We start from the raw sequence: 10199 nt of genomic DNA, 5'->3' as shown, positions 1-10199 counted from the left end.
CATCATAAAGCAAGAATGTTATGTTTTCATTGAGGATGTCAGGGGTTAGATTTTGTTTCTGCATATATTTTTAAAGGATTTTTAGCCTTAATTTGATAATACAGTGAAAGACAAAGAGGAAACAGAGAGAGAGCGGGGGGGGGGGGGGGGGGGGGGGGGGGGTTCAGAAAAGTCCACCTAGCTCAGGAAGATGCAGAAATAAAACAAAAGCAATCCAAGATTTCTGACGTCTGCAAAGGGTTGACGAGAACTCAAAATTAAAGACGTGATTCATATCATGACCCGGACTTTACCTGGATCCGGATTCCACAACACAGTGCTGGTGTGCAGCCAGTACATTCTGAGTGCCGGTCCCAAGCCCGGATAAATGAGGAGGGTTGCGTCAGGAAGGGCATCCGGCGTAAAACATGCCAACCCAACTATGCAGACTCAGAATCGAATTCCCATACCGGATCGGTCGCGGCCCGGGTTAACAACGTCCGCCACCGGTGCTATTGCCCAACAGGGTGCTGGTGGAAATTGGGCTACTGCTGGGCGAAGACAACGAAGAAGAGGAGGAAAATGTTGCCACGAACAGCGGGAGAAGAAGAAAACTAGAAGGGTGGAAATGAGAGTGGGGACTTTGAATGTTGGTAGTATGACTGGTAAAGGGAGAGAGCTGGCTGATATGATGGAGAGGAGAAAGGTAGACATATTGTGTGTGCCAGAGACCAAGAGGAAGGGAAGTAAGAGCAGGAGCATCGGCGGTGGGTACAAGTTGTTGTACCATGGTGAGGACAGGAAGAGAAATGGTGTTGGGGTCATTTTAAAGGAAGAGTATGTTAAAAGTGTGTTGGAGGTTAAGTGAGTGTCTGACAGTGTGATGAGTGTGAAGTTGGAAATTGAAGGGGTGATGATGAATATCATCAGTGCATATGCCCCACAGGTAGGTTGTGAGATAAAGGAGAAAGAAGATTTCTGGAGTGTGTTAGATGAGGTGGTGGAGAGTGTGCCCAAGCATGAAAGAGTGGTGATAGGAGCAGACTTCAATGGGCATGTTGGTGAAGGGAACAGAGGTGATGAGGAAGTAATGGGTAGATATGGTATCAAGGACAGGAATGGGGAAGGACAGATGGTAGTTGATTTTGCAAAAAGGATGGAAATGGCTGTGGTGAATACCTACTTTAAGAAAAGGGAGGAGCACAGGGTAACATATAAGAGTGGAGGAAGGTGCACACAGGTGGACTACATTCTTTATAGGCGATGCAAGCTAAAAGAAATCACAGACTGTAAGGTGGTAGCAGGAGAGAGTGTCACTAGACAGCATAGGATGGTTGTTTGTAGGATGACTTTAGCGGTAAAGAAGAAGAAGAGAGTGAGAGCTCAACAAAGGATCAGATGGTGGAAGCTGAAGGAGGAAGACTGTTGTGTGAAATTTAGCGAGCAGGTGAGAGAAGCACTAGTTGGAGGGGAAGCAATTTTGGACAACTGGAAAAGTACTGCAGATGTGGTGAGGGAGACAGCTAGGGCAGTACTGGGTATGACATCTGGACAGTGGAAGGAAGACAAGGAGACTTGGTGGTGGAATGAAGAGGTCCAGGAAAGCATAAGGAGAAAGAGGCTGGCGAAAAAGTTTTGGGATAGTCGGAGAGATGAAGAAAGTAGACAGGAGTACAAGGAGATGCGGCGTAAGGCGAGAAGAGAAGTGGCAAAAGCAAAGGAAAAGGCATATTGCGAGCTGTACAAGAAGTTGAATAGTAAGGAAGGAGAAAAGGACTTGTACCGATTGGCCAGACAAAGGGACAGAGCTGGAAAGGATGTGCAGCAGGTTAGGGTGGTAAAAGATGTACATTGTAATGTGCTGACAAGTGAAGAGTGTGTGCTGAGAAGGTGGAGGGAATATTTTGAAGAGTTGATGAATAAAGAAAATGAGCGAGAGAAAAGGCTGGATGATGTGGTGACAGTAAATCAGGAAGTAAAAGAGATTAGCAAGGAAGAAGTGAGGGCTGCTATGAAGAGGATGAAGAGTGGAAAGGCAGTTGGTCCAGATGACATTCCAATGAAGGCATGGAAATGTCTAGGAGAGATGGCAGTAGAGTCTCTAACCAGATTGTTTAATAAAATCTTGGAAAGTGAGAGGATGCCAGAGGAGTGGAGACGAAGTGTGCTGGTTCCTATTTTCAAGAACAAGGGTGATGTGCAGAGCTGCAGTAACTACAGAGGCATAAAGCTGATCAGCCACAGCATGAAGTTATGGGAAAGAGTAGTAGAAGCTAGGCTTAGAAAACAGGTGAAGATCTGTGAGCAGCAATATGGTTTCATGCCGAGAAAGAGCACTACAGATGCAATGTTTGCTCTGAGAATACTGTTGGAAAAGTACAGAGAAGGACAAAAAGAGTTACATTGTGTGCTTGTGGACTTAGAAAAAGCTTATGATAGGGTGCCAAGAGAAGAGTTGTGGCATTGTATGAGGAAGTCTGGAGTGGCAGAGAAGTACGTTAGGGTAGTGCAGGACATGTACAAGAATAGTGTGACAGCGGTGAGATGCACAGTCGGAATGACAGACTCATTCAAGGTGGAGGTGGGATTACACCAAGGATCAGCTCTGAGTCCTTTCATGTTTGCAGTGGTGATGGACAGGTTGACAGATGAGATCAGACAGGAGTCCCCATGGACTATAATGTTTGCAGATGACATTGTGATCTGTAGTGAGAGTAGAGAGCAAGTTGAGTCTAGTCTGGAGAAGTGGAGATATGCTTTGGAGAGAAGGGGAATGAAAGTCAGTAGAAGCAAGACTGAGTACATGTGTGTGAATGAGAGGGAGCCCAGTGGAATAGTGCAGTTACAAGGAGTAGAAGTGGTGAAAGTAGATGAGTTTAAATATTTGGGGTCAACTGTTCAAAGTAATGGAGAGTGTGGTAGAGAGGTGAAGAAGAGAGTGCAGGCAGGGTGGAGTGGGTGGAGAAAGGTGGCAGGAGTGATTTGTGACCAAAGAATATCAGCAAGAGTGAAGGGGAAAGTTTACAAAATAGTAGTGAGACCAGCTATGTTGTATGGTTTAGAGACAGTGGCACTAACAAAAAGACAGGAGGCAGAGCTGGAGGTGGCAGAGCTGAAGATGTTGAGATTCTCTTTGGGAGTGACAAGAATGGACAAGATTAGGAATGAACATATCAGAGGGACAGCTCAGGTGGGACAGTTTGGAGACAAAGTCAGAGAGGCGAGATTGAGATGGTTTGGACATGTGCAGAGGAGGGACCCAGGGTATATAGGGAGAAGGATGCTGAGGATGGAGCCACCAGGCAGGAGGAGAAGAGGGAGACCAAAGAGGAGGTTCATGGATGTGCTGAGAGAGGACATGCAGGTGGTTGGTGTGACAGAGGAAGATACAGAGGACAGTGTTGGGAAAGTGTAAGTACACGGACCCACAACAGGGGGCGCAAATGAACGGACAATAGAATAGGTCAAATAACAACACTTTACTGTTGCGAACGTGCACAACAAACACAACAGATTCCACAATAGATCAAAGGTCAAATTACAAGGTGTCGTGTGGGCAGGCTCGAAGATAGGAGACGCCTGTCCAAAGCAGAACCGGAACCACACGATTTCCTCCGCCACCAGACCCCGGGAATACTGGAGCCGCCAAGTCCCGAACTCCCAGGTGGCCACTGCCTCCGCGTGTCGGACCTGGTACTGCTGGCGAGGAACAAAAACACAATTAAACGTGGGTGCGTCTGCACCCAGCAATCTGCACGGCAGGGAAGCTACCTCCACCTCTCGTTGGAGAAAAAGTCTGTTATCGCTCACAAAAATCACAACAAAAAGGGCTTTCTATCAAGCAGTCAGGCTGAGGATATTACCTTTCAGGTAGAACGATATCTCGGCAAAGAGGTGGAGATGACGTCTTGCTGATATACCGATGCAGATCAGATGAGTGGTGACAGCTGTCACCCCGGCTGCTCCTGTGAGGCGGCAGCGCCCTCTGGTGCCTGGAGCCCGCACTCCAGGCAGGGTGCCCTCTGGTGGTGGTGGGCCAGCAGTACCTCCTCTTCAGCAGCCCACACAACAGACAGGGTGAGATGGAAACGATTGATCTGCTGTGGCAACCCCTAACGAGAACAGCCGAAAGACAAAGAAGAAGACGTGCTGATCAAAATGTTGCAATCTGATATTTAATTCACAAGATGAAGCAAAATAGTGTCTTCCTGATCTTCGGTTTACATTGTGATGCTGTATCCCTGAAGTAGTTTTGACATAATCCTTAAAAGTCTACAAAATGAAATCCTGATCCAGAATTCGGATCCGGATCCAGATCACCTCCAAAATGTAAGAGAGTCTTCCAAGTCCTAACAGCAATGTGTGGTGAAAACTTGGTGAAAATCCATTAAGTAGTTTTGATGTAATTCTCAAAATCCAAAAAAGTGAAGTGTACAAATTCAAATCCTGATCTAGAATCCGGATCCGGATGACCTCCAAAATGCAGTAGAGTCTTGCATGGCCTAATATGTATCTGTGGTGCAAATTTGGTGAGAATCTGTGAAATCGTTTTGATGTAATCCATAAAATTAAATCTTGATCCAGAAATCAAGATTTGGATCCGGGTCACCTCCAAAATTTTATGGAGTCTTCCATGGTCTAATATCCATATGTGGTGCAAATTTAATCAAAATCCGTGCGGTAGTTTTGACATAACCCTGCTAGCAGACAGACAGACAAACAAATAAATTCATTTTCTCTTATTTATTTATTCTAAAATATATAAATCCTTAATCTTTGATTCCCAGACTCAGATTCCCAACAAACAGTTGTTCTGATAAAATTATACTAGCTGTCAGATCTTATGGAAAATTGGGGCTGTCTATCCTGTAGTCACACTGCTGTGGATCCTGGATGACAACCACCCAGACAGACAGCCGGTCCATCTCCACCTCTTGAAAGTAACCATCTAGTGGGTGTGTCCTTGACCTTCTCCGGCTGTTGGTGTAGTCAACGCTGAGACACCGGTGTGCTGGATCATGCACTCAGAAATACGCTGCACGGCTAAAATGTCACAGCTAACGTTCCCTCACAATGACGTGACTCTCTTTATCCATGTCTCCCTAATTAATCGCTCGTGTGACTCTCCATCACGTCGTCCATCATTAGACACGGTTTTGTTCAGTGTTATTCAGTTGAATGGGAAAGTGTGTTCACACCTTTGAGTATTTCTTTGTCAGCTTTTTAAAGGTTTCATAGAAGTTCTCATTCTGATGAAGGAATGACTGTTTGATGTATAACTAGCTTTATTACCTGAGTGTTCTAAAAATGAACTCCTTCATTTAAGTAAATTACAGGTCATATATCGAAAATCTATAGTGTACCGGTCGACAGCAAGTGGTGCAGGTAGATTTTGGGGTGTACAAGTACAAGTCCTTTTGTGCCATTTAGAAAGTGCACAATATGAGTGCAGACAGTGAATACTGGACACTGGGTACAAAGGAGGTTCATTAATCCTCTACATTAGTCATGTGCATGTTTTGATCAAAACATGAAATAAACCAATCGTACTCGACACCATGAAAGGTTTTCTGTTAATGTCCATCCGCCCATTCATCAAGCTAGCTTACTATCAGTTTTCTAGTCAGAAACTATAATATTACATGCTCTTAGGTGTGCACAAAAATTGTGAAATGTGGCCTCAAGCTCATAGGCTGTTCCACTTTATTTGACCACTAGTGGTCTCTAATGAGCTGTTAAATCAGGCTTCAAGTCATCCATCCATCCATCCATCCATCCATCCATCCATCCATCCATCCATCCATCCATCCATCCATCCATCCATCCATTTTCTTCCGCTTTATCCGGAGTCGGGTTGCTTCAAGTCATAGTACTTTTATTGAAGCAATAGGCTGGGAGACTCTTTGATGTGTCGAAGCCTCAGTGCTTAAACGAGGCATCATTACCCCAACACGACTCTACGTTCGTTGTTGCTTGATGTTTACTAATATGAAATATTTGGTCCATATGACATCTTCTGCTTTATGGTACAAGCATAAAGAGCGATGGTAGTATGATGTACACTGGCTGGTTGTTGGTTATATTTACAGTTATTTATAATAAAATTCACGTTTAAACTGTAAAAGACTGAGCCTTGGTTCCTTTTTTTGTCATAAGGGTTTGATGATGAAGAAATATTAGGAATCATTACCATTATCATGTATAAATTGGCAGATATATCAGTATCGTTCATTTTTTTTTACTTCCTAACATTGATATCAGTCCAAAAAAATAATCCATATTGGTTGGGCTTTAGTAAGTGCATATGATTGTGTTGTTTTGCCTTTTTGTCCACTGGAGGACCTTCCAGAAGATACTCAAAGTCAAACACAAAGTTGCATCGTCACAAGACGTAAACATCTGTACACTGTACATAAAATCACATATTGTGGTAATTGCACTGGTCCATTTGAACCTGGTTTACAGCGTTATTAGTCCTATAAAATAAAAAGGCATTAAATAATTCCAAAATTAAAACAGTTAATACTGGATGCTGATACTAAGAAATAAGGCAGACTCTTCCAAAGACACACCATCCTGTTGCTGAAAAATCCTGTTGCAACATTTCCTGTACATTCGTTTTTGTCAATTGTGTCGGTAGCATGGCCTAAGCAGTGGGTCACCTGTTTGAGTCTGGTCTGCTGGAGGTTTCTTCCTCAAATCACCAGAGGGAGTTTTTCCTTATCACTGTCACCTGTGTGCTTGCTCTGTGGGGTTGATAAAGCTAGACCTTACTTATTTAAAGCACTTTGAGGCATCTTTGTTGTGATTTGGTGCTGTATAAATGAAAATACATTGGAAAAAAAAACTAAATGACATTAACGCAGCAAAGTATCGCGTCCCTTCTCGCTCACACTAATCCAAACCAACATGGTGGCTCCACCGTGGAAGAAGAAGAACTGTTCATCTCGTACTCTATTTCTGACATTCCAGATTTGCACAAAATTTATGCAATATTTTCAGAATGTCGACAAAGCACTGACATTACAATAGTCACAGCAACAGATGTGCAAGACACACTCACTCTTGATATTTAGCTTGTTGTTTTTTGTTGTTTTTTTTATTGAATAATAAACTATTAAATACACTAAAATACACACCAGGTATTTCGACATGTCATGTGACCCTTTCTGCGTGTTGTGTGTGAAAAAAAGTTTCCATTTCAGTTTTGCATAATATGCCTTTTTTGAAATGGCCTGAATCCCCATATCGTGGGAGATTAAAAGTTTTGTAATATTTGATTTTTAACATTTTATTTTAAATACACAAGTTTCTACAATTCACTATTTCAAATTGTGCAGTTTGAAGTGTAACAGAAACCCTCCTTATGAGACAGAGAGAGAGAATCTGAGAATCTCTCTAGCTGGAACAAAAGGGGGCGTGGCAAACAGCAGCTCCTTTCCTTTTAAAGGGACAGGCACAGAAATTGGGCATTTTAGTCAATTTTTATTTGAGGGTGCTTTTTGTTTGTTTTTGTTTTTTTATGGGTATAAACTTTAATATATGCCTTTTTAAGATATCTGATAACCTGTTTTAGGTTTCCGAAAAGGTGTGTAGCATGACATTAAGAAAGAAAAAAAAAACCCAAAACAAACCAAGATGTTTCATTTCATCTGCTTGGTCAACAATACCCATCAGCCTCTCCGGTTCTTTACCGGCTCGTAGTTTCTGGCTGAACGAGAGCAGAAAGAAATGGCACTTCAGAGTCTGTCCAACTCCTCCACTCCCTCAAGTATTCTTAAAAGTGTGTGTGTGTGTGTGTGTGTGTGTGTGTGTGTGTGTGTGTGTGTGTGTGTGTGTGTGTGTGTGTGTGTGTGTGTGTGTGTGTGTGTGTGTGTGTGTGTGTGTGTGTGTGTGTGTGTGTGTGAGGGATGAGAGTGAGGCAGGAAGAATAGAGTGAGTGAGAGTAGGAGGGGAAGCATGTATGGTGGAGATCATAAACTAACACTGTAGTGTTTCACGGCTGCCTGCAAACCCCGGCGTGGATCCCTGCCACCGGCGTCAGGAACGCCAGCACTGTGGAAACCGCTTTTGCCCTGTAACATTTAACATATGATAGTGGTAGTAAACACAAGGTATACACCAAAATGAAGAATTACTTGCTTAATTGCTGCCATAAAATTGAATTAGAAGACACATCCAGCCTGATTACCACCGCAACCTCTTTGACATCATGTAACTAGAACGTTTCCAGCAGGTTTTTCTTAATCAAAGGGAGAAAACCTGGATATGACAGATTTAAAGATATGCACCCCTTAGTGTTGAGGATTCCACCTTTAGGAAACATCCAGGCAAAAATTGAACCTACAGGAGCAGCCCAGGCAAACGTGGACCTTTTTGGAAGAAGGTGTGAAGACTGTTTGATGCCACAAGAGTAAGTCAATCACTGAATGTCTCACAGCATAAACAAGATTAAAAAACTACAGGAGTGGAGTCGGAGTCGCTGAGTCCTGACTTAAACCCTGCTGAGGAGCTGTAGTCGAACCTCAAACATACCCTCAGTGTGGCTGATTTAAAGCAGTTCTGCAAAGAGTGAACTATATGTGAAACATATCGCGCCTGGTGCTTTGCAAATATCGTTTCTAGTTTCCAGCCAGCACAGTTGTCATTTACATGCAAGGCGAGAATAGTCTTTAAATAGCCGGTACACTTGCATTCATTTGTGCGCCCAGGGGTGTGCTGTTCTAAAAATGAGGTACGGTAAGGTCTACCTCATCGTGATGGTGTACTGCTGTTGTGGAGATCACCAGTAATCTGGTCTAAAGGCAGGGGCAGGGGTTTCCTGCTATTTCGGTTTAGAATTCTGATACAGGCAGCACGGTGGCTTAGTGGTTAGCACTGTCGGCTCACAGCAAGCAGGTCTTGGAATTATTTCCCACCTGGTCCTTCTTTCTGTGTGGAGTTTGTGTATTCTCCATGTGTTTGTGTGGGTTTCCTCTGAGTGTTAGAAACTTTAAACTGACTGTAGATGGGAGTGTGAATGTGTTTGTATGTGGTCCAACGATGGACTGGTAGCCTGTCCAGGGTGTACCCCAACAATTGCCTAATTACCACTGGGATATCCTCAACCTACTTCATGGACCTTTTGTTAAAAAAAAAAAAAAAATCAAAAGACAAACACACAAACATTACTGGAAAAATTCAAAACGCCCCCTTTATTGCTTCACTGTTTCACCTCAGGGAGATTTGGTGGCTGCTCTCCTCCTGCACGCTTTGATGCTGTGCACAGATCTGTTAATATGCCAGAAAACCTCTGAGTCTGCTGTGAAAATGGCAATGCTCCAAGTTCCAGTGCACCTCGGCTCTTAAACTGGATGACAGATGGCAGTTTGATTATTTATTTTTGCCCAAAACAAACCCATGACTAATTCATTGATTAAATCCAGCCTGTTTACACCCTGCACCTTAATTTTGATGCTGTGTGCTTGAAATAGCAAATTGGACTCAGGTTATGTGACCACTGTTTATCTGAAGGCAAGATATGCCAAAGTAACATTTCGATAGCTTGGAAAGTTTGTAGAAAGACCATCTTTGGATCAGTCAGGGAAGAGTTGATTGCAATTTTTTTTTTCGATGTGGATTCTGATACAGAATTACTCAATGCAGCTGATGAGATGGAGAACTCTGTGGATCTGCTCACAGAATTTCCAGTTTGGCATGAAGACGCTGTTGCTACGGTAAGCTTCGCCGACCGAATTACTTAAAGAAAAATAAACCGTGCAAACAATGGAATTGGATTAGAATGGGAATGACCCCCTTGTGCCTGATGATTTGCGGACGTTAATGCTGGATTATGGTTGCAGATATCCATTTAAAACTCAATTTGCGACCGTAGATTCCAGCATTAACATCCGCAAATCATCAGATACAAGGGGGTTATTCCCTAAATGGCCTTATGGTGCATTTCTCAGTGCAAGTGCCTCAGTGTTGAGGACCCCAAGAACTGCATCAGGCCAAGAGGCATGAGGCTCCTTCCTACCTGGCAGACTTGGTTAAGCCTTACGTACCGGCGCGGCCCTTGCGTGGGGTATAGAGCCTTCTCCTACCGTGGCCCTACTCTCTGGAACGATCTACCTGCAGTTATAAGGCAGTCTGACACAGTGGAGACTTTTAAATCAAGACTGAAGACCCACTTTGTTTAGACTGTCTTATCATTAATTTATTCTGTTTTTATGTTTGCC

The sequence above is a fragment of the Thalassophryne amazonica genome, chromosome 15 (genome assembly GCF_902500255.1).
Source record: "Thalassophryne amazonica chromosome 15, fThaAma1.1, whole genome shotgun sequence".
NCBI lineage: Eukaryota > Metazoa > Chordata > Actinopteri > Batrachoidiformes > Batrachoididae > Thalassophryne > Thalassophryne amazonica.
The sequence above is the reverse complement of the archived record's forward strand: the minus strand, read 5'-3'. Positions refer to the sequence as shown.